This window comes from Trichomycterus rosablanca, chromosome 11, assembly GCF_030014385.1.
Source record: "Trichomycterus rosablanca isolate fTriRos1 chromosome 11, fTriRos1.hap1, whole genome shotgun sequence".
In the NCBI taxonomy this organism is placed as follows: Eukaryota; Metazoa; Chordata; class Actinopteri; order Siluriformes; family Trichomycteridae; genus Trichomycterus; species Trichomycterus rosablanca.
The window spans coordinates 21659433-21684563 of record NC_085998.1 but is presented as its reverse complement, the minus strand read 5'-3'; the positions used below and the strand labels follow the sequence as shown (position 1 = coordinate 21684563).

Genomic DNA, 25131 nt, shown 5'->3' with positions numbered 1-25131 from the left:
AAGCACTTTGAAGTTCTACAATTACTGACTGTAGTCCATCTGTTTCTCTGCATACTTTTTTAACCTGCTTTCACCCTGTTCTTCAAAAGTCAGGACCCCCACAGGACCACCACAGAGCAGGCATTATGTGGGTGGTGGATCATTCTCAGCACTGCAGTGACACTGACATGGTGGTGGTGTGTTAGTGTGTGTTGTGCTGGTATGAGTGGATAAAACACAGCAGCACTAATGGAGTTTTTAAACACCTCACTGTCCCTGCTGGACTGAGAATAGTCCACCAACCAAAAACATCCAGCCAACAGCGCCCCGCGGGCAGCGTCCTGTGACCACTGATGAAGGTCTAGAAGATGACCAACTCAAACAGCAGCAATAGATGAGCGATCGTCTCTGACTTTACATCTACAAGGTGGACCAACTAGGTAGGAGTGTCTAATAGAGTGGACAGTGAGTGGACACAGTATTTAAAAACTCCATTGGCACTGCTGTGTTTGATCCACTCATACCAGCACAACACACACTAACACACCACCACCACCATGTCATTGTCACTGCAGTGCTGAGAATGATCCACCACCTAAGTAAAACCTGCTCTGTAGTGGTAATTTGGGGTCAAAAAGCATGTAGAAAAACAGATGGACTACAGTCAGTAATTGTAGAAGTGGAACTGCTAAAATGGACAGTGATTGTAGAAACAAGAAGGTGGTTTTAATGTTATAGCTTAGTATATATATATGGAGAAAGAGAGACGTGGGAAACACTTTACACCCCACAGCCCAGCCGAGTACTAATTGGATAGACACGCTTAACCAGGTTTAGCGCTGGCATAATGAGTCTGTGTCTGTGAAACTATCAGAGTATCTATCTGCCAGTCAAACTATAAAGAAGGAAACAATTCCAAGAAATTAATTCAGTGATTTACGATGTTCGTCATAACAGAGAAAAGGCTACATTTACATCTTGCCTTTTAGCTATGTAGTTTGATCAAATATAATTAAAAAAGAAATGTGTTACAATGTATGTACAACCCTGAATCAGAAAACACTGAGACAGTATGAAAAGTACAAATAAAACATTTACAATATGAATACAAGCTATTACATGTTTTATTTTGTGTTTATGTGCCACGACCCTCTCTCCGGGAGAACATCGTTAAGGAGGCTTTTGTTTGTTTGTTTACACCTCCTTACTTTGATTGGTCTCCTGCTAATGAATCCACAGCTACACCTTGTTGTAGGTAATGCTAAGAGCATTTAAGCAAGAAGCTGTGGATCCAATAACAGAGACTTTTTTGGGATTTCTTGCCCATGTAGCCTTGGCTTTGTCAGAGCCGAGTTCATACACTAAGGGACACTGTGCACGGAGGGTCACACCCCCCTCAATGTTATTCCTCAGCCCTGTGCAGGCGCCGTCAGTCAGCCAGCAGGGGCCACAGTTGCAGCAGTTATGAGGACCTATGCTCCAACTTCCTACCCCTAACCCTGAACAACAGCCAAACGTTGTTCATGCTGCCACCCAGCCCAGTCGGAAAGGTAGAGCTGAGTTTCGATACGATGTATCTGGAACCCCAACTCTGGTAAGCTAGCGTACTTTACCGCTGCGCCACCTGAGCGGTTTGCTTAGTGTTAGTCTTGTTCATGTCTTCATGTCTTGTGTTAATCTAAGATCATGTTTAGCCTTAGTTTAGAGTCTAGTATAGTTTAGTCAGGTTTCTTGTGTGTTTAGATTAGCGTTGGCTGTTAGTGTAGCATAGTTTAGCTTTAGCATTGTTCATGTGTTTAGATTAGCATTAGCATTAGCATTTAGCTTAGGTCGTGTTTGTGTCTGGTCTTGTCTTGTGTACCCTTTGTCTTGTCTTTTGTGATTATTAAATATTATTCTACCTCTGAGTGTGTGTTCGCCACTCTTGTCACGTCTTGGCCTGTTTGTTACAAATACATTCCTACCCATTCCTACATTTCAGGCCTGCAACACATTCTAAGAAGTTGGGATAGAGGCAAAATTAGGACTAGTTAAGAGGTTTAAAAAATGAGGCAAAAAATTATTGAAATGTCTATCAATAATGTTCCTCAAAGAAAAATTGGAAGGGATTTGCATATTTCTCCTCTACAGTGCATAATATCATTAAACAATTTAATAAATCTGGAGGAACACAGGCTGCAGGTCTAAGCTGAACACCTGTGATCCATGTGTCGAGTTCTCTGGGCTCTAAGGAATCTAAGATGGACCATCACACACTGGAATCATGTATTATGGTCTGACCAATGAGTATTCCAGGCATGTTTTGGATAAAATGGACGCCATGTGCTCTGGACCAAAGATAAAAAAGGCGATTCAGACAAGTCCAAAAGCCAGGGTCTGTCATGCTGTCATGGTATGGGGCTGTACATTGAGATGAATTCTTTCATATGCCCATGCATGACAATGTAAAACCACAATCTACACACATTACAAAAAAAAGAGAGTACAGGTACTGAACTGGCCTGCCTGCAGTCCTGATCTCTCCCCAATAGACGATGTGTGGAGAATTACAATGGCAAAATACAAATGTGACAACGACTACCCTTAAGATGTGTGTGCAAGAAGAATGGGGACAAAATAACACCTGAAACACTTCATCGCTTGTTATCCTTGGTGCAAAAACATCTGGTAAGTGTTGCAAGAAGGAATAGTAGATAGATAGATAGATAGATAGGTAGGTAGGTAGGTAGGTAGGTAGGTAGGTAGGTAGGTAGGTAGGTAAACAGACAGACAGACAGACAGACAGACAGACAGACAGACAGACTATTTATTGATCCTTTTCAGGAAATTTCTTCAATAACAATATAAACAATATATTAGTAACAATATAAATATAGTAATATAATAATATATATAGTAATATAACAATATAGTAACATTAACAATATAAAGTGATAAATACTTTACTGTCCCAACGTTTTTGGAATGTGTTGCAGGCCTGAAATGCAGGAATGTAGGTATATTAACAAATGAAATGAAGCTGACCAGACAGACTTAACAGAAATAACTTGGATTCATCCTGTCTACAATAAAATTACGGTTAATGTAAGCTCATGTTCTTAAATCCCAATATATGCTGCCACGTCAATGGTACCTTCACACATATGCAAGTCACCCATAACATGCAAACTGACGCACTCCCAAACCATGACAGATGTTGGCTTTTGCACTTTATCACTGATAATAGTCTGTATGGTCGTATTTATCTTTGCCACAAAGAACTCAACGTCTGTTGTCCCAAAAAAAAGGTAAACTGTGTTTACAAAGTCGTTTCTGCAGAGAATTGTCTTTCTTTGTAATGGTGTCATCTTGCATTTCTTAGTAACAATAACTTTCTGAAGTACTCCAGAGCCCATGTGGCCATACAATGATCAGGCATAACATTGTGACCACCTTCCTAACATTGTGTTGGTCCTTTGACACCTTTCTATCAGAACCAGCATTAACTTCTTTAGCTATTTGAGCTACAGTAGCTCGTCTGTTGCATCGGACCACACGGGCCAGCCTTCTCTCTCCACGTGCATCAATGGGCCTTGACCGCCCATGACCCTGTCGCCGGTTTACCACTGTTCCTTCCTTGAACCACTTTTGATAGATACTGACCACTGCAGACTGGGAACACCCCACAAGAGCTGCAGTTTTGGAGATGCTCTGACCCAGTCGTCTAGCAATCACAATTTGGCCCTTGTCAAATAAAATGTTCACTTGCTGCCTAATATATCCCACCCACTAACAGGTGCGATGATGAAGAGATAATCAGTGTTATACACTTCACCTGTCAGTGGTCATAATGTATGTATCACAGTAGCATGACAACTCTCATGCAATGCAGACTGAGAGCTCAAAAGTCATGTACAGAAAGGCCTTATTATGTGCATGCTACAACAGCATAGCTTCATATAGACACAAAATGTGTGTGCTTGACTTGTATGGCGTAGCATGAAGAGAAAAATCAGACAATAGTGAAACTGACTGTTGAGCAAGCAAATTCGGACAAAAATTACATAATAAACTGCAACGATTGGTGTCCCCAGTTCCCAAACAATTAAAAAGTCTTATTAATAGGAAAGGTGATGGAACACATGGGTTAGCACACCCCTGTCTCATCTTTTGAGTGTGTTGCAGGCATGAAATTCTAAATGTGTTTCTATTTACAATATACAGTATAATGAAGTTGATCAGTGAAAACACTGGACATCTTTTCTTTGTACTTTTCTTAGTTAAGTAAGAGAATTCAAGAGAATGAACAAATCAGTGATTCTTCTTTTACTGTATTTTACACAGTGCCCCAACTTTTTTAGAAATAAGAGTTGTACGTACTATAAAACATCAGTCATAGGAGTATGGAAATGACCATATTTTATAGTATAATATAGTTATACAATATTAAGAACATGTGAAAAAAAGCTTATACATACAATAGAAATAAACTGCATTGGATAAGATTATAAAAACATACACTGACCAGACATAACATTATGACCACCGACAGGTGAAGTGAATAACACTGACTATCTCTTCATCACAGCCTGTTAGTGGGTGGGATATATTAGGCAGCAAGTGAACATTTTATCCTCAGAGTTGATATGTTAGAAGCAGGAAAAATGGGCAAGCATGAGAATTTGAGTGAGTTTGCCAACATGCGCCAAATTGTGATGGCTAGACGACTGGGTCAGAGCATCTCCAAAACTGCAGCTCTTGTGGGGTGTTCCCGGTCTGCAGTGGTCAGTATCTATCAAAAGTGCTCCAAGGAAGGAACAGTGGTAAACCGGCGACAGGTTCATGGGCGGCCAAGGCTCACTGATGTACATGGGGAACGAAGGCTGGCCGGTGTGGTCTGAACCAACAGAAGAGCTACTGTAGCTCAAACTGCTGAAGAAGTTAATGCTGGTTCTGATAGAAAGGTCCATGCCTCGACGGGTCAGGGCTGGTTTGGCAGCAAAAGGGAGACCAACACAATATCAGGAAGGTGGTCATAATGTTATGCCTCATTGGTGCATGAATTTTGCCCTATTTGTCATTCATAAACCGAAACTAACTGTAAACTGAAGAATTATCATTAAAAAATAGCAAGGGAAATAGGCAAGCATCCTCCGGTGGTAGAATATTTTCATGGCACAAATCTGGGTTTGGTAAATACCTAACCTAATTCAACCCAACACATAGTGCAACTCTACATGTTGATTTTAAAGATTTTGCCTGAGCTCTGTAGGAAATCCGAATACTATAACATACCATGAAATTTGAAATAATTGTGAAAACAGTTTTGAAAACCCTTTTCCTGTTTTAGCATGACTGTGATTGTACACAAATGAGGTCCTTACGTGATTGGTTTTCTGGGTTTGTAATGCAGAAACTTGATTGGCCAAGACAGAGCCCTGACCTTAACCCTATCCAACACCTTTTGAGATTAGAAAACAGATTGAAAGCAGACCTCGCCAGCCAAATCAGCACCCAGCCTCGCTTAAGAGTCATGTTCACAAAAAAATAAAGCCTGTTAAAGCAGTAAAGGGAGACCAACAACATACTAATGTTGATAATGTTGTAATCTTTAGTAATCACACCTTGATTCTATCATGTTTATCATATACACCCATATTCTTAATATTTTACCCACCCTCACAAGCCTAGTTTTCTACAGTCCACAGGAAATAGGTTGGTGTTTGGCTAGCAATGTAGATCCTTGTTAGAAACAGTATGTTTACTTCAAACAAAGACAGATCAGCAAAGACAAGAGCTTCAGGCCTCAAGTTTAGCTGTGTTAAAACAGCAGCATATTCATGTCACATCAGCAGGCACTGCATTAGACACCGTGCCATGCTCTGGGGTCAGTCTACCTGCCATCACACTTAAGTACCGTCCGGCCAGACACAAAATGCTACTAGGAATACTGTATGTGACCCATGGCTAATGCACAGAATATTCTAGCTACACAGCCCCTAAAGCAACATGCTGAACGTCCTTTGTCATTTGTAACAATTGTAACCAATATTGTAACAACAACAGTAATGCAAACACTTGTACTGGTGTTACCTAATCTGTGAGGCAAATTGTGCTAAAAGACTAAATAAATAAATAAATAACAATAGTTAAATAAAATCTACACTCACTGTCCATTTTATCAGCTCCACTTACCATATAGAAGCACTTTGTAATTCTACAATTACTGACTGTAGTCCATCTGTTACTCTGCATATGGTCAGGATCCCCACAGGACCACCACAGAACAGGTATTATTTGGGTGGTGGATCATTCTCAGCACTGCAGTGACACTGACATGGTGGTGGTGTGTTAGTGTGTGTTGTGCTGGTATGAGAGTATTTAAAAACTCCAGCAGCACTGCTGTGTCTGATCCAGTGTCCACTAACTGTTCACTCTATTAGACACTCCTACCTAGTTGGTCCACCTTGTAGATGTAAAGTCAGAGACGATCGCTCATCTGTTGCTGCTGTTTGAGTTGGTCATCTTCTAGACCTTCATCAGTGGTCACAGGACGTTGCCTACGGGGCGCTGTTGGCTGGATATATTTTGGCTGGTGGACTATTCTAAGTCCAGCAGTGACATTAAGGTGTTTAAAAACTCCATCAGCATTGCTGTGTCTTATCCACTCATACCAGCACAGCACACACTAACACACCACCACCATGTCAGTGTCACTGCAGTGCTGAGAATGATCCACCACCCAAATAATACCTGCTCTGTAGTGGTCCCGGGAAAAGGGGATAACAAAGCATGTAGAGGAACAGATGGACTACAGTCAGTAATTGTAGAACTACAAAGTGCTTCTATATGGTAAGTGGAGCTGATACAATGGACAATGTGTGTAGGGTTTTAATGTTATGGCTGATCAGTGTATGTCACTAAAATTAAACATGTTCACTGAAAAACAGCCCCTGTACCTTTTTAAACATACTTTTTTAGATTTTGATCGTTTTCTAGATCCAACAACTTGTCAGCTTCCAGGTCCATATTTTATCTGTGTTTTGTATGAATACTCTTTGTTTTCGCACTACTTTAGAGCTTATGCATAGAGTCCTGGCATTTCCTTTCGAGTGACAGTGTGGATTTGTGAGTAAATGCTGTGTGACTGATAAATCACATGGTGTAAAACCCCTCATCCGTGACTGATCACGTAGCATGCGCTCCCCTGTGATCACAAAATCACACGTGCAAGCGGCCAAGTCACGTAGTGTGCACTGTACAATGATCCTAAGTAAATTATAAATTGTGTAGTGTGCACTAGGCTTTAAGGCTTATTATTACTGCATATTAGAGAAAAAAGCTACAGGACTAAAAACTGTTGTAGACATGCAGACACGCAGTGTATATGTGTGTACCAATTGGTGGTAACCTGCATCGTCTGCTCCCTTGTGTGACAGGTAGTCTGCCTCAAGTAGACAGAAAAGGTGAGGCAAATCAAAGGAAGCAAATCTTTAAAACTGACACTATCCCAGCATGAAATCTAGATTCCTTTGCCCTCACTGCAAATGCTACTACAATAACCACTACAGTGGAATTGCCCAGTCTGTATCTTCCCACGCAAGCAGTGGAATGATTCTCATTCATTTCCGCACGGGAAGCCAGGACTGGAAGTCTGTCGCAGGTATTTATAATAGCACACTAATGCAAATTCTTTCTCAGCAGCACACATGGTTTCTGGACAAGATAAAAAGCTCAGAACAGTTAATTGCCTCATGTCTGAATGCAGTGCCTAAATGAGAGGATTAACCAGACCTTGGTGCAAAAAAAAAAAAATCTAGCTTTCCTCTCACCACGTGTGTGTGTGTGTGTGTGTGTGTGTGTGTGTGTGTGCGCGCTTAGGCATCAGCCCAAGTGGACTGAATTTACATGACTTTTTAAAATGCTAATAAAAATGTCCCAGCAAGCGAATGGAAAAGCTGTTCCAATTCCATCACTCGAGCACAGAGACAGGGTCCAACTTGTCAAGTGGAGTCTGACTAATCAGGAGAGACATTGGTCTGCCTTCCCCCATCTTTTGAAATACTCCACCGTTACAGCGGAACTAATTCACCTCTAAGCACTTTGTGTTTTATTAGCAGTGAGCGTCATTGATTAAGGAAGGTAGACGACAATCTGCAGCTTGGCAGCTCTGGTGCATTTCAGAATTGCTACTATGATTTACTGAAATAATTTCCCAATAAACCAACACTGACATTTATGGTCTGGAATTTACTAATCGTAAAAATGGTTTTGGTATACCTGACACCCTGAAGTTTAGAGACCACGGCCCTGCCTCTATGCCTACCAGGTTAGCAACATCACAGTCTGCCTTTCACATAAAACATCTCTGTGGTTCCACATGCTCATGCCTTTGATTGGGCTCGATTTCCGTGCCTAATAAACATCCACTCAGTGATTAAAAGTGTGAATTAAAAAACTCCAGGAGCCAGAACGAGAGCTGGCAGCGGCCACCCACGCTGTCCCCGGAGGGGAAAAGGGGAAGCCCCGGTAGAAACAAAAGGATAAAGACGCCCTCGCTAAGAATTCATACAGTCTCGCAAATTAATTTAATAGGAAGTAGCGGGTGGAAAGAGAGGAATCTAAACCGCACTGCTTACTGATGCAGTAAACAGAAGCAGTAGCAAGGGAAAAGCAAAACTGTTCCTCACAGTCAGTGCTACATGTAAACATTTACCATACTGAGTATACAACAGCTTTATTCTGCTCAAATCTAATGCCTGTGCATTTTGCAGACAGACAGGGTAAATCATTATACAAACAGAGAAAACTGTGTTGAATGAAAAGTGGTGCAGCAGTCTATTATGCTACACTATATTGCCAAACATATTTACTTACCCATCCAAATCATTGAATTCAGGTGTTCCAATCACTTCCATGGCCACAGGTGTATAAAACCAAGCACCTAGGCATGCACACTGCTTCTACAAACATTTCTGAAAGAATGGGTCGCTCTCAGGAGCTCAGTGAATTCCAGCATGGTACTGTGATAAGATGCCACCTGTGCAACAAGTCCAGTCGTGAAATTTCCTCGCTACTAAATATTCCACAGTCAACAGTCAGTGGTATTGTAACAAAGTGGAAGCGATTGGGAACGACAGCAACTCGGCCACGAAGTGTTAGGCCACGTAAAATGACAGAGCGGGGTCAGTGGATCCTGAGGTGCATAGTGCACAGAGGTCACCAACTTTCTGCAGAGTCAATCGCTACAGACCTCCAAACTTCAAGTGGCCTTCAGATTAGCTGAAGAACAGTGTGTAGAGAGCTTCATGGAATGAGTTTCCATGGCCGAGCAGCTGCATCCAAGCCTTACATCACCAAGCGCAATGCAAAGCGTCGGATGCAGTGGTGTAAAGCACGCCGCCACTGGACTCTAGAGCAGTGAAGACGTGTTCTCTGGAGTGACGAATCACGATTCTCCGTCTGGCAATCCGATGGACGAGTCTGGGTTTGGCGGTTGCCAGGAGAACGGTACTTTTCTGACTACATTGTGCCAAGTGTAAAGTTTGGTGGAGGGGGGATTATGGTGTGGGGTTGTTTTTCAGGAGTTGGGCTCGGCCCCTTAGTTCCAGTGAAAGGAACTCTTAATGCTTCAGCATACCAAGAGATTTTGGACAATTTCATGCTTCCAACTTTGTGAGAACAGTTTGGGGATGGCCCCTTCCTGCTCCAACAAAAGCAAGGTCCATAAAGACATGGATGAGCGAGTTTGGTGTGGAAGAACTTGACCTGCACAGAGTCCTGACCTCGACCCGATAGAAGACCTTTGAGATGAATTGGAGCAGAGACTGCGAGCCAGGCCTTCTCTCGTCTAACATCAGTGTCTGACCTCACAAATGCGCTTCTGGAAGAATGGTCAAAAATTCCCATAAACACACTCCTAAACCTTGTGGAAAGCCTTTCCAGAAAAGTTGAAGCTGTTATAGCTGCAAAGGGTGGGCCGACATCATATTAAACCCTATGGATTAAGAATGGAATGTCACTCAAGTGTGAAGGTAGACGCGCAAATACTTTTGGCAATATAGTGTAGCTTACCACTACTGAGGTCCGGGTTTGAATTGCTGCATTGCTATCAGCCGGATGGGCCTCAAAGACATGATTGACTAGGTCTGGGAAGTGGGAATTGGCTAAAACCTTACAATGAATTGGTGCCCTGTCCAGGGTATTCCTGCCTTGAGCCCAGTGTATTCCTGCCTTGAGCCCAGTGTTTCAAAACCAGACCTGCTACAACACTGACCATGAAAAAGCGGTTGATGAAAATAAAATGAGTCATAAAGACACTAGTGGGGTTAGTTGGGTCCATTCAGAGTAGAGCATTAGAGACTGGAGCCAAATCAGAACACCAAATCACATACAAGCTTTCTAAATACATATTAAAAACACAACAATTAATGCTGATTATGTAAGGGGTTGGTCCATGCCGCCGGTCACCAGCAGAGGGCCTGGGCGGTGCAGTAGGAGAGCAGCTGAAAGCAGCTCTCAGAACTCCATTTCCCAGAAGCCCCAGCACTAATTACTGCTGATCAGGGCTGATCAGACACACCTGCTGGGCTCTGCATAAAAAGCTCACCAAAACCATGGCTCAGTGCTGCACCTTTGTAGAGGGGTAACTAGCAAAAAGGTGAAAAGAAAAGAAAACTACAACAAACAAGTAAAAGAGAGAAAAAGAACAGAAAGCTGAAACAGAGAGAAAAAAATAATATCAAAGAAAACTCTGGGTGAAAAGTGTGAGCTGAACTTGAAGGGCTCAGCTCACTGTCTGTCTTTAAGTTTAGTAACTCTTGAGAACACAAACATTTTAGTTAAAGGAGAGTTTTCAGTCCCAAGGCTGAGGTTAGTTTTGTGTTGGACTTTATCTGTTTACTATTGTCTCCCTTCGAGTACGCCATTTTCAGCATCTCCCTTGTTTGCCGTTCCCGCCTTTTTTTTTTACTACCACTTTTGGAGTGCTTTTTTCCCACCTGTTTTCCCACTTTTTTTTTTTAATAGAAGAAGAAGATTGCCTTTGTGTTCTATACATATACACATGTACAGTACAATGAAATTCTTATTCTAAATAACCCAGGAGGTTTGGAACAAAAGTGGAAAACTCACGAGTAGGCATAGCGAGACTCTACGGCTCTCTGTGAGACTTCTTCTCTTAAAGGTAAAAAGAAGCACTCCCCGTTTCTCCCAATTTCTTGAAGGTATCCTAAATACATGTATTAACAGCCCTAATTAAAAAAAAAAAAAACTGAATTTTTTTATTTGCAGTTTTTATACTGTCTCAACTTTTTCTAAGTTTGAACCTTTGAAATTCAATGTTTTGTCTGGTCAGTTTTATTTCATTTGTTAATATTCCTCCACTCCTGCATTTCAAGAAACAAAGATGGGCATGAGCAAATTATTTAAATGTTTAAAAACAATGTTTCTTAAAAAAATCGGAGGGAATTTGCATAGCTCACTCTCTACAGTGCATAATATTATGAAACAATTTAAGGAATTTCAGTGCATAAAGGACAAGGGCACAAGCATAAGCTGAACACCAGTGATGTTTGACCAAAATATTTTGGTCAGACGAATTAGTGTTCCAGTTCTTTCTTTGGAAGAAATGGATGCCGCACGCTCTGGACCAAAGACGAAAAGGATCATCCAGACTGTTATCAGCAGACAAAATCTTTTTCAGAGACGTCCATACATTGTTCAACAGAAGAAAAGAGTACGGATACTAGACTGGCCTGCCTGCAGCACTGATCTGTCCTCAATAGAGAATGTGTGGAGAATTTTGAAATACAAAATGTGACAGTAACAACCCTGTACTGTTGCACATTTTAAGAGGTACTTGCAGAACAATTGGGACAAAATAACATCTAAAACACTTCATCAGTTGGTACCTTCGGTGATGAAATTTCTTTTAAGTATTGTGAGAAGGAATGACATTACAAAGTAGTAAATGCTTTACTGTTCCTTTTTACTATTCTTTTGTCTGATGTCCTTCTCTAATAAACCTATTAAATCATTAAACCGTCCATTTCAACACTTTGTGTCTATTCTCTATATATGCAGTTGCTGACAAAATGTTACTTCCAGGCAGCACTGCGAGGGTCAGCACAAGGGCCGTGAAACGATGCCAAATTATATAATCAACTCTGAATTTTAACAAGGCTAAATGAGGCCATGTGTGTGTAAAGGAGAGGGAGAGAGTAAAATTCAAACATTTAAGTTATTTTTTCTAGGTGAATCAGAGGGCAACTGGACGAATCTGCCTTGCTTTGTCAATTAAAGACCGAGAAGAGGGCAGAAAGAAGACCATGAGCTAACACTAGCCATGAGGTTATATGTAAAAATTACTTATGTAAAAAAACATCAACAACACAGCAAAGTACTAGGAGGTTTTGGAGATGGAATGGAGAAAAATGCAAAAGAAAACCCACTAAAACATCTGCAGCCTGCAATGAAAAGAGTGGATAAAAAAGGGATAGAGCAGAAATAAAAACTCTTTACAATATAGCAAGCTGCACAGATCGCCTACGACAACCAATTTCTCTTAAAAAGAGAAAAGATACCCAGAACAGAAGTGGCATCCCACCCTACCAACTGGTGCCATTTGCGGACAGCATGGGTCCAAATGTGGGGCCCACCACTTGGAAAATAAACTGTATACTCACAAAGTTCATCTGTTTGGTAGGTGTAACTGTGAATGTAACAAGGGTGGCACGGTGGCTCAGTGGGTAGCACTGTCGCCTCACAGCAAGAAGGTCCTGGGTTTGATCCCCAGGTGGGGCGGTCCAGGTCCTTTCTGTGCGGAGTTTGCATGTTCTCCTCGTGTCTGTGTGGGTTTCCTCCCACAGTCCAAAAAACATGCAGGTTAATTGGAGACACTGAATTGCCCTATAGGTGAATGGGTGTGTGTATTTATGTATGCCCTGCGATGGACTGGCGCCCCGTCCAGGGTGTTGCTGTGTGCCTTGCGCCCATTGAAAATCTGGGATAGTCTCCAGCACCCCCCGCGACCCTAATTGGATAAGCGGTTAAGAAAGTGAGAGTGAGTAGGTAACAAATAGGTGTAAAATGCTCATTATAAAAATAAAATATATAAACCATTCTAACATATCATACAACAATCCTTTTTATTTAATTTATTTTTCTTTCTCTCCAATTTTTTCCCCACAATTTTCTCCCCTAATCTAATCTTATCCAATTACCCTGATTGCGTTACACTTAACCTCTTCGGATACAACCTCCACTGCTGACTGAGGAGCTTTGCAACTGACACACGCCCCCTTCGACACACGTGCAGTCCCGATTGCATCTTTTCACCTGCACAAGGCGAGTTTATATGCGGACCACCCTTGTGCATGGAGAGCCACACCCTGATCAGCATTATTCCCCAACTCTGCGCACTCGCCATCAATCAGCCAGCAGAGGTCGAAATTGCACCAGTTATGAGGAACCCTGGTCCGGCTCATCCCACCCTGTGAACAACAGCCAATCATTCTTCATGTAGCCACCCAGCCCAGCCGGATGTCAGAGCTGAGATTCGATACGATGTATGCGATACAAAATCCCAGTTCTGATGTGCTAGCGGATTTTACCACTGCTCCACCTGAGCAGCCTAATCCTTTTTTAACCAGCATCTTCTTACACAGTTTCCTGTACTTAATTGTTTACTTAAATTATGTTTAATCGAATTATAAACTCAGTTGTTGCGGAAGTCAGAAAATGTCACATGTTAATGCTATTTCCCATCCATTAACCGAATCAGCCCTATCACATGGCAAGCAATAATCTGTAAGGGCTAGCATATGTGTCCTTCATGAATTGCAGGTCATGCAGTCACAGGGCAGATCATTTTGCTTGGAGGAGAACACTCTTCCAGACACATCTTACACACTATCACCTTACACATCCTACATCACAGCTTACACACTATCACCTTACACATCTTACATCACACGTTATAAAGCACCCTGATGGCTATGACATCCCTGGGACTAAAAGGTGTAGTTGTCTCGTCACTAATACTGAAAATAATAAAAAAGAGAGAAAAAAATGTTGTTTTTTGAGCATTTAGCTCAATTACTAAGACCTAAAGGTATTCATCAATTAAACTCTACAGTTTATCATTTCTCTAAAATGACTCTATTTAGAATGTATTTATGGTTATGCTTCCAGCAAAGCTTCCTAAAACTCGAAAAAGAACAGCTCTGTTGAAACATTCTAGTACACCATGTGGTCAAGTCATACAGACATGGCTGTGACCGGTGCACAAGCACATTAATGGTTTTAGGTGTTAGGTGTGGAACTCCAATGGCCTGCACAGAGCCCTGACCCCAGTTGTCAACTGTAGTCCAGGCTTTCTTGTCCAGCATCAGTGGATAACCTCACAAATGCTTTTTTGACTGAATGGGCACACATTTCCACAATCTTGTGAAAAGCCTTTGCAGAGGAGTGGAGGCTGCTATAAGCACTAAGGAGGGAGGATGTCCAATAAGCTCATTGTAAGTTGTCCACATATCTTTGACACACTTGATCATGAAACTACTTATAATATTAGACAAAGATAACTCGATTAAAAACACAAGGCTTTTATTTAATAATGATTTCATTCATTGAAGAATGAGTGATGTTCAGTCCTACCTGGCGCTATTTGGTACAAAAGCAGCATCCAGGAAAGGCTGAGTCTCTGATGAGCAAAGATGATCAGATGATCTCCAGTTTGATCTCAACTTTACTGTGCAAAAAAAGAAGCCTTATGTTAACCATGTCCAGAAGTGGCGTCGACTTCTCTGGGCTTGGAGGCATCTAGGATGGACCATCACACAGTGGAAACATGTATTGTGGTTAGTTGAATCAGCATTCCAGGTCTTTTATGGACCATCCAGACAAGTTATCAGCAACAAGTCCAACAGCCAGGGTTGGTCATGGTATGAGGTCGTGTCAGTGACCCTGGCAAAGGTCATTTACACTTCTGTGATGGCAGCATTAATGCAGAAAAGTACATTGAGATCTTACAGCAACATATGCTGCCTTCAAGGCGTAATTTTTTCCAGGGACGTTCATGCATTTTTCAACATGACGATGCAAAACCACATACTGCACACATTACAAAGGCATGGCTGTGGAAGAAGAGGGTACGGCTACTGGACTGGCCTGCCTGCAGTCCTGATCTGTCCCCAATAGAGAATGTGTGGAGAATTTTGAAACGGAAAATGTGACAACCACGACCCCGTACTGTTGCACATCTTAAGACGTGTTTGCAGGACGAATGAGACAAAATAAAAACTGAAACACTAAATCACTTGGTATCCTCGGTGCAAAAACATCTTTTAAGTGTGGTGAAAAGGAATGGCAACAGTACAAAGTGATAAATGCTTTACCGTCCCAACTTTTTTGGAATGTGTTGCAGGCCTGAAATGCAGGAATGGATGTTTATTAATAAATGAAATGAAGTTGAGCAGACAACTTTTTCTGATTTGGAGTTGTAGGTTATAAATCATTATGTTTAAAGATCTTAATGTTAGACGATCTGAAACATTAAAACATAACCAATTAAAAGAAATCGAGTGAGCATTGCTGGTTAGTAAATTAAACATCTGATTTAATAATGGGGGGTGTTTTGCATAGAGAAGCCTGTTAAAATGTGTATTCACGAAACATGGCAACATGCTATAAAGCTGTTTCTAGTGATCGGTCTAAAAAAAATCCTTCAAAGAGATTCAAACCGATTTGCCGCTGAACTTGTTTGCACAGGCCACACAGTTCTTCATTACTCCCACTGAGCCTGACAGTCGATGGCCCTGCAGTGGCCAGTGGGATGTTCTGATGTGTGTGTGATAGAGGGCAAGGAAGGGAAGAACGAGGGGGAAAGGGTGAATTGGAAGGGTAGAGCGTGGCTGTCAGTGGCTGGCATGCTGACCCCACCTCCACCGCACTGGCCACCAGTGTTTAATCCGTGTCGGAGGCATTAACACTCAGCCACCTCCTGGCTGACAGATCCACCATGTGAGCCTGCTTCCCCTGAAGCCACTGAGGCCCATGTGTCAGATCTGCTCTCACACACACACACACACACGGACACATACACATAAAGGCTTTGCTCACACACACACACATAAAGGCTTTGCTCACACACATCACAGCCAGCGGGGCCAAACAGAGGCCAAAAAGTGCCATGGGCGCTGGTGCCTGGCGAGAACTGTCCTCTCTGTTGGGGTGACGAGAGAGTTTGTTAGCACTGGTACACTGGTAGTATGATAATAGAGCACACAACACAAACACACTCACACACACACACAAATCTACATTACAATTAACCACATTTTAAGTACCTAATATAGTCATTATAGACAGTGGTAGCCTAGTGGGTAGGGCTTCGGTCTATCAACTGAAAGGTTGAGAGTTCAAATCCCAGCTCTGCCATGCAGCCACTGTTGGATCTTCAAGCAAGGCCCTTAACCCTCTTGGCTCCAGGGGCGCCGTACATTGGCTGACCCTTCGCTCTGACCCCAGCTTCCAAACAAACTGGGATATGCAGATAAAGAATTGCACTATACTGTACACGTGTGTATGTATACATGACAAATATAGGCATTCTATAAATGTATTAAATACTGATGATTAAAAGCAGATACAACACCTTTGCCTATCGTTGGTGTAACATCAATGCAGAAAAACCACATGTCAATATCATGACATGTTTCAGTGAAAATACAAACCTGACAAGACCGGTACTGATGCCCAAGTGTTAAAGTATAAACCGGAATGGCCTACCCATACAAGGGTTCCAATGGCCGACTAGCAATATATCCACAGTCTAACTCAACAGAAAAATTAGTATACAAATAATGCAAATGATACAGCCTTGACTGCCTTGTGAGCTCAACCCAATTAAATACATACACCAACCAGGCATAACATTATGACAACTGACAGGTGAAGTGAATAACACTGATTATCTCGTCATCCCGGCACCTGTTAGTGGGTGGGATATATTAGGCAGCAAGTGAACATTTTATCCTCAAAGCTGGTGTGTTAGAAGCATGAAAGATGGGCAAGTGTAAGGATTTGAGTGAGTTTGAGCGACAAGGGCCGAATTGTGATGGCTAAACGACTGGGTCAGAGCATCTCCAAAACTGCAGCTCTTGTGGGGTGTTCCTTCCTTGGACCTTTTTTGATAGATACTGACCACTGCAGACCGGGAACAGTGGTAAACTGACGACAGGGTCATGGGCAGCCAAAGGCTCATTGATGCCCGATCCAACAGATGAGCTACTGTAGCTCAAATTGCTGAAGAAGTTAATGCTGTTCTGATAGAAAGGTGTCAGAATACACAGTGCATCGCAGTTTGTTGCGTATGGGACAGCAAAAGGGGGACCAACACAATATTAGGACATGGTGGTCATAATGTTATGCCCCATCGGTGTATAAGATGTGAATAATATATAACATATTGCACTTTATGTATTGAACTACAGAACATGTAAATGTAGATATGAGTAATACTGCATATTACATAATATTGTAAGCCCTGATAAAGCTGCTGGAATAAAGGACCTGCTTACACAGGGGGTGGAGATTGTATACCAATAGTGCACTCCAACATCAAAACATTAAATAAGGTATTATCCTTAAAAAAATTGTGTTTCTTCCTTACAGCTAGAATTTTTTTCCTCTAATTCCTCTAACCACCCACCTAAAAGTATTATTGCTTACATTAAATGTTTTATTGTATACCTATAGAATCACACATTGAACATAGATAGTGCTGTGCTGGGGAGTGTTTTTGCGAATAAGGGACTCTGAGTTCGTTTTTGCAACTGTGACGGCATGATTGGCCAGTGCAAAGCCTGTCAGCATGCATGATGAAAGCGGGTCCATGAGGTCAGCATGAAGCCGAGATGACGTTGAGCATCCGTGTCTCGAGAGCGCTCTCAATAACTGTCAGGCTGGTGGCCGTCACACCGTCGCCCCATGCTTAGCACTGCTGCGGTGTCTTCTTCATTATTAATCGATCAGAAGATGAGTTTGAAAAAAGAACCCTGCTCACACAAACTACATAAGGCAGGGAAGAGTCATCTATCTGGCATATCCACAGTGGAAAAAAGTCAATGACAGCCTTGTGAAGCACCAAGTCTGAAGCAGGGGGATGTGGTGCACACAAACACACACACTGTCTGGGCTAAGCCAAAAAAAAAGTATTGTACATGTAAAAAAGAGTTGGTTCATGAGTCATGTGGAATTATATACAATTATATAAACATTATTAAACTTCATGGTGTTGATATTGGTTCATACTGCATAGATTTGAGTTTCAGTAATTACACAACTGGATTAGGCTTATGGGTGGCGCTGAGGTAAATTACACTAGCCCACTAACACTGCAATCAAGTGACAAATGATTCTGGGAAAAGTGGGTATACCACGACCCTGATCAGGACAAAACTGTGGTATATACACCAATCAGCCATAACATCAAAACCACGTCCTGGTTTCTACACACTGTCCATTTTATCAGCTCCACTTACCATATAGAAGCACTAGAAGTTCTACAATTATTGACTGTAGTCCATCTATTTTAGCCTGCTTTCACCCTGTTCTTCAATGGTCAGGACCCCCACAGGACCACCACAAAGCAGGTATTATTTAGGTGGTGGATCATTCTAAGCACTGCAGTGACACTGACATGGTGGTGGTGTGTTAGTGTGTGTTATGCTGGTATGAGTGAATCTGACACAGCAGCACTGCTGGAGTTTTTAAATACCGTGTCCACTCACTGTCCACTCTATTAGACACTCCTATCTAGTTGGTCCACCTTGTAGATGTAAAGTCAGAAATGATCGCTCATCTATTGCTGTCTTCTAGACCTTCATTAGTGGTCACAGGACGCTGCCCACACGGTGCTGTTGGCTAGATATTTTTGGTTGGTGGACTATTCTCAGTCCAGCAGTGACAGTGAGGTGTTTAAAAACTCCAGCAGCGCTGCTGTGTCTGGTCCACTCATACCAGCACAACACACACTAACACTGAGAATGAGCCACCACCTAAATAATACCTGCTCTGTGGTGGTCCTGGGAAAGTTCTGACCATTGAAGGACATCATGAAAGGGGGCTAACAAAGCATGTGGAGAAACAGATGGACTACAGTCAGTAATTGTAGAACTACAAAGTGCTTCTATGTGGTAAGTGGAGCTGATAAAATGGACAGTGAATGTAGAAACAAGGAAATGGTTTTAATGTTATGTTTCGTTTTCATAAGATTATTACTGGGATGAATATTGTGTGTTTTGGTATGATAATCTTTCCAATACATAATAGAAATGGTAGCTTGATGTTTTTTGTTTTGTTTTTAGAGGCATGCCGTTTAAAAAAGAAAAAAAGAAAAAAGCAGAGCAGTACTTTCGCACCTTCAAAGCTGTCATCATGTGGACCAAAGCAGAATAATGGTGGCATTAGTGTTAATCAATTTGATTATGGCAGTCGGAGTAAGGCAGTTGAAGGCTCAGGCTGATGCCGCGCTTTAGCACCGAGTCTGACCCTCCGAGGGTCTCGTTCAGTCAGCGGCCATCCTGTCAGCCCGGAAGGAGGTAGAGGACAGGAGAAAAAGCCTCCATCATGGATGCCAAGTGTGTTTTCAGCTGCACGGCATCAAACATTCATCAGATGCCATCTTTACAGTCTGTGATGTGAAGCAATCAGCATTTCACAGCCTGTCAAATGAAGTCTAAACCGCTTGCTACCTGGCAGTGTCAGAAAGAAAAAAGGCGCAAACACCCTTACACTTTCTCTCTCTCTCTCTCTCTCTCTCTCTCTCTCTCTCTCTCTCTCTCTCTCTCTCACTTACTCTCTCATACACACACACACACACACCAGCTTTCTTTTTGGCCAGGGATACTGACAGCCAAAGCTGTCCCGTGTTTAAATATTAATTCTGCTTAAATACTTAAAGCTCTCTAATGACAGCAATGATAATGTGTAAATATTACAAGTTTTAGGAATTGGTAGGGTCCTAAGACTTTGTAATCTGTTTAAGTAGAGTTTAAAACAAACATTTCATTTTAATAGGACAGAAAATAAGATAATTTTCACATTTTCTCTGAAAACTTGGGTCTGCAAGATTGATTCTGGGCTAGTGTTGAAGGGGGCGTACATGGCAGGGTTGTGTTTACACAGTGTAAACCCTCCAAACCACAGCTTGATTATGTAACTCTGTTCTTTCTCATAAAGTAGTTGTGTTCACTTCCTCCACAGCTGACTGAGCATAGCTGCAGACTACACCGTGCCCCCTTTGACACACGCACAATTGCTGACCGCTTCTTGTCACCTGCTAGAAACGGGGTCACACAAACAGTTGTATCGCATACAGACTCAACATTTCTTGTGCAGACTCCTCGACCAGCCAGTCAAGGCTGCAATTGCCGCAGCATTAAAAAAAGGTTCCAGCACCCAGGTGGCACAGCAAGATATTCAGCTAGCACACCAGCGCCGAGATTCTAAACTCCTCGGTTCGAAACTCTGCGTTGCCACCGGTCAGCTGGGTGCTATCTAGCGGGCATAGCCTGCAGGAGACACGTTTCTTGCTAGGGCGAAATGACCGGACTATGTTGGTGGGGTCTTCAAATGCTGTGTAAGGACCCTGATTGGCAGATAGAGAGGCGTCTGTACAGAGTGCATAGGTGAACAAGCGTTCCGCTAAGGGCTGCGTGTGGGTCAGAGGAGGCGTGAGCAGCAATATACACACCTCGACTGCAATCAGGGATCCCCCAGCAGCGGAAGACAAATTGACTATGCTAAATTGGGAGAAAATGGGAGAAAATGCATAAATAAAATCGACAAAAATTTTTCCATCACTCCCGCCTCAGGCACAGCCAACTGTGCCTGTGTAGACACCCAGCTGATCAATAGGACACCTGAGATTCAAACTAGAGAGCTCGAGATCTCAATAATGGTAAGCTACCAGAATGGCATGTATATTAATCTTATTATTGTTAATTTAATCTATACATTGCATATTTTATTCATGCATCTTACATTTGCATGCCATTGATTAACTATGTATGTGACACAGTTAATCCAAAGCTAACATTAAAGTAATAATATAAATAATAATAATAATAATAATAATAAGACAAAATAATAATAGGGCAGTTGTAGCCTAGTGGGTAAGGTCCTGGACTAGTAATCAAAAGATCACTGATTCAAGCCCCAGCTCTGCAACATTGCCACTTTTGGGCCCTTGAGCAAGGCCCTTAACCTTCAATTGCTTAGACGAAACTCAAAAATACTGTAAGTCACTTTGGATAAAAGCATCTGCTAAATGCCAAAAATGTAAATGTAATAATAATAATAATAATTTATTTCATACTTTCTATTGAAAATCTGTTTTATGAGAGGCCGAATAAATATTAGGAATATTTTCTTGTAGCCTCTCATATTCCATTGTTATAAATCTTAAAACAGAAAGCAGTGACAAGTCCAAGCAATCACATTACAGTAGACCCTTGAGTTACGAACGGTTTACCATACAAACATTTCGGGTTACAAACGATCTTTTTCAACTTGACGTATGAACAAATTTCGGATTACAAACCGAAATTCGCGAAACACGTGACGTCACGAACAAGTTGACTCCGACCGTCTCTCTCTCTCTCTCTCTCTCTCTCTCGCTCTCTCTCTCTCTCTCTCTCTCTCTCTCTCTCTATATATATATATATATATATATATATATATATATATATATATACAGTATATATATACAGTGTATCACAAAAGTGAGTACACCCCTCACATTTCTGCAGATATTTAAGTATATCTTTTCATGGGACAACACTGACAAAATGACACTTTGACACAATGAAAAGTAGTCTGTGTGCAGCTTATATAACAGTGTAAATTTATTCTTCCCTCAAAATAACTCAATATACAGCCATTAATGTCTAAACCACCGGCAACAAAAGTGAGTACACCCCTAAGAGACTACACCCCTAAATGTCCAAATTGAGCACTGCTTGTCATTTTCCCTCCAAAATGTCATGTGATTTGTTAGTGTTACTAGGTCTCAGGTGTGCATAGGGAGCAGGTGTGTTCAATTAAGTAGTACAGCTCTCACACTCTCTCATACTGGTCACTGAAAGTTCCAACATGGCACCTCATGACAAAGAACTCTCTGAGGATCTTAAAAGACGAATTGTTGCGCTACATGAAGATGGCCAAGGCTACAAGAAGATTGCCAACACCCTGAAACTGAGCTGCAGCACAGTGGCCAAGATCATCCAGCGTTTTAAAAGAGCAGGGTCCACTCAGAACAGACCTCGCGTTGGTCGTCCAAAGAAGCTGAGTGCACGTGCTCAGCGTCACATCCAACTGCTGTCTTTGAAAGATAGGCGCAGGAGTGCTGTCAGCATTGCTGCAGAGATTGAAAAGGTGGGGGGTCAGCCTGTCAGTGCTCAGACCATACGCCGCACACTACATCAAATTGGTCTGCATGGCTGTCACCCCAGAAGGAAGCCTCTTCTGAAGTCTCTACACAAGAAAGCCCGCAAACAGTTTGCTGAAGACATGTCAACAAAGGACATGGATTACTGGAACCATGTCCTATTCAGGTTCAGACGGTCTCAAGCATGTGTGGCGGCAATCAGGTGAGGAGTACAAAGATAAGTGTGTCATGCCTACAGTCAAGCATGGTGGTGGGAATGCCATGGTCTGGGGCTGCATGAGTGCAGCAGGTGTTGGGGAGTTACATTTCATTGAGGGACACATGAACTCCAATATGTACTGTGAAATACTGAAGCAGAGCATGATCCCCTCCCTCCGGAAACTGGGTCGCAGGGCAGTGTTCCAGCATGATAATGACCCCAAACACACCTCTAAGACGACCACTGCTTTATTGAAGAGGCTGAGGGTAAAGGTGATGGACTGGCCAAGCATGTCTGCAGACCTAAACCCAATAGAACATCTTTGGGGCATCCTCAAGCGGAAGGTGGAGGAGCGCAAAGTCTCGAATATCCGCCAGCTCCGTGATGTCGTCATGGAGGAGTGGAAAAGCATTCCAGTGGCAAACTGTGAAGCTCTGGTAAACTCCATGCCCAGGAGAGTTAAGGCAGTTCTGGGAAATAATGGTGGCCACACAAAATATTGACACTTCAGGAACTTTCACTAAGGGGTGTACTCACTTTTGTTGCCGGTGGTTTAGACATTAATGGCTGTATATTGAGTTATTTTGAGGGAAGAATAAATTTACACTGTTATATAAGCTGCACACAGACTACTTTTCATTGTGTCAAAGTGTCATTTTGTCAGTGTTGTCCCATGAAAAGATGTACTTAAATGTCTGCAGAAATGTGAGGGGTGTACTCACTTTTGTGATACACTGTATATATATACTGTATATATATATGCAGTGAGCGGATGGTGTTTTTTCTGTTTTTTTCAAATCTTTATATTTTGTAAAATTCTATATTAAAATGGCCTCAAACAATGAATCTAGTGTTATTTGTTGTTGTATAATTACTCCTGCCAGTAGCTGTCACTGTGTATCAGGCAGAGGGGACAGTGAGTGAGAGGGAAGAAGGAATTCGGCTCAGTAAAGTATTCTTTCTTTCGTGCAATTACACCTACAAAATACAACACTATTGACATATAGAAGGAAATAATAGAGAAATATGAGAGTTATTGTTGTTGTTTCTGGTAGATACATTTTATAAAAAAAGAAGGAAATGTATTATGGTGTATAGTACAGCACACGTACTGTACTGAAATGTGATTTGTGTTTTTATGTACAGTACTACTGTGAATTGTTGTTTATTATTGTTTGTTACAGTAATGTCTATTCTATAATATAAGGGAAAATATACTTGTATTTATAACAAAAAAGAGCATTTAAGACATTAGAAAGGTTAGGTAAGGGGGTGGTTTGGGAGGTCTGGCACCGATTAATTCAATTTACATTATTTCTTATGGGAAAAATAGGTTTAACTAACGAACATTTTGACTTAAGAACAGCCCTTCGGAACCAATTAAATTCGTAAGTCAAGGGTCTACTGTACTTTAATTTAGGCCTCTGGGATGGATCATATTTGCACAAAGCACACTCCACACCCAAGGTTACCTCAATAAAGCCCCCCACCACAGTTTTTAGTACTACCAAAGATTGGTGCTCTGTCACACTGGGCTTAAAAACTGCTTTCACACTTGCCCTAACGTACCAAACTCTGGGTTTAAACTCACTATGGTCAGAAACAAAAGTGCAAGTGTGAAAACCCTTAGAGCTTGAATGCAAGCTGTCAGTTTACTATAAGACCCAGAGCCAGCGTTGTTTGGTAGTGCAATACCGCCATCTGCAGGTTGAAGAGGGTAATGCAGGAAAGAACTCTGACTGACCCCCTGCAGTCTGCTTCTGCATGACACATCGCCCTGTCTTTCTGAGAAAGAGACATATTTGGTGGAAAAAAACTGACATTGTACGAAGATTTGAGCTGTCACACTCAATCTCTCTTACTAACACCATCACTCAGTTATTCCCTGTCTCCTACTACCCCCTTCTCCCCAGTTTTTTACTCACGCACACAAAAGGACTGCATTTGTCAAACTTTGTTAAGTGAAGTTCTGGACTCATTACTGAAACATAAGCAAGGAATAAACTTTCAAGATTCTCTTTTAGAAACTGGACACAGGACTGTGCAGCCTTTCCAGACTTTAAATTCACACAAAGCGCTGACCTAGGATTACAATATGGTGTCATTTAAAAAGTCTCTTGGGTCTGATATGAAAGAGAACTTTAAAAGCCACATGTGGAGTAAGAATAGAGATTTTACTAGCATTGTACTGAAGCCCACCAGCTCTGGAAAAGTTCATAATCAAACGTGAGTGTAATACTTGGAATATCTTTCTATAGCTGGTTGTCTGAAGCTTAGTGACCGGGGGATATCATACTACTACTAATACAAACATATCCAGATTTGTAGGCACTATTTAAAAGGATGTTTAAAAGGGCATTAAATGTCTTTGTGCCCAATTAGCTCAATCTTACTCAAAATATTAAAGTTTTAATTAAAGTTGTTTAATAAAAAACAAACACCCTTCTTGTCACAAATTTGTTTTTTTTAACAACATAAACATAGGCATTCAAATTATTGGCAACCTCGGACATTCTTCTTA

The 25131-nt window shown here is 41.7% G+C and overlaps 1 protein-coding gene across 1 annotated transcript in view; it reads right to left on the bottom strand.

Annotated features, from left to right (window-relative positions):
• The window catches only part of mctp2a (multiple C2 domains, transmembrane 2a), a 100029-nt gene that overhangs the window by 18354 nt on the left and 56544 nt on the right, over positions 1 to 25131 (bottom strand). The window lies entirely within an intron of this gene.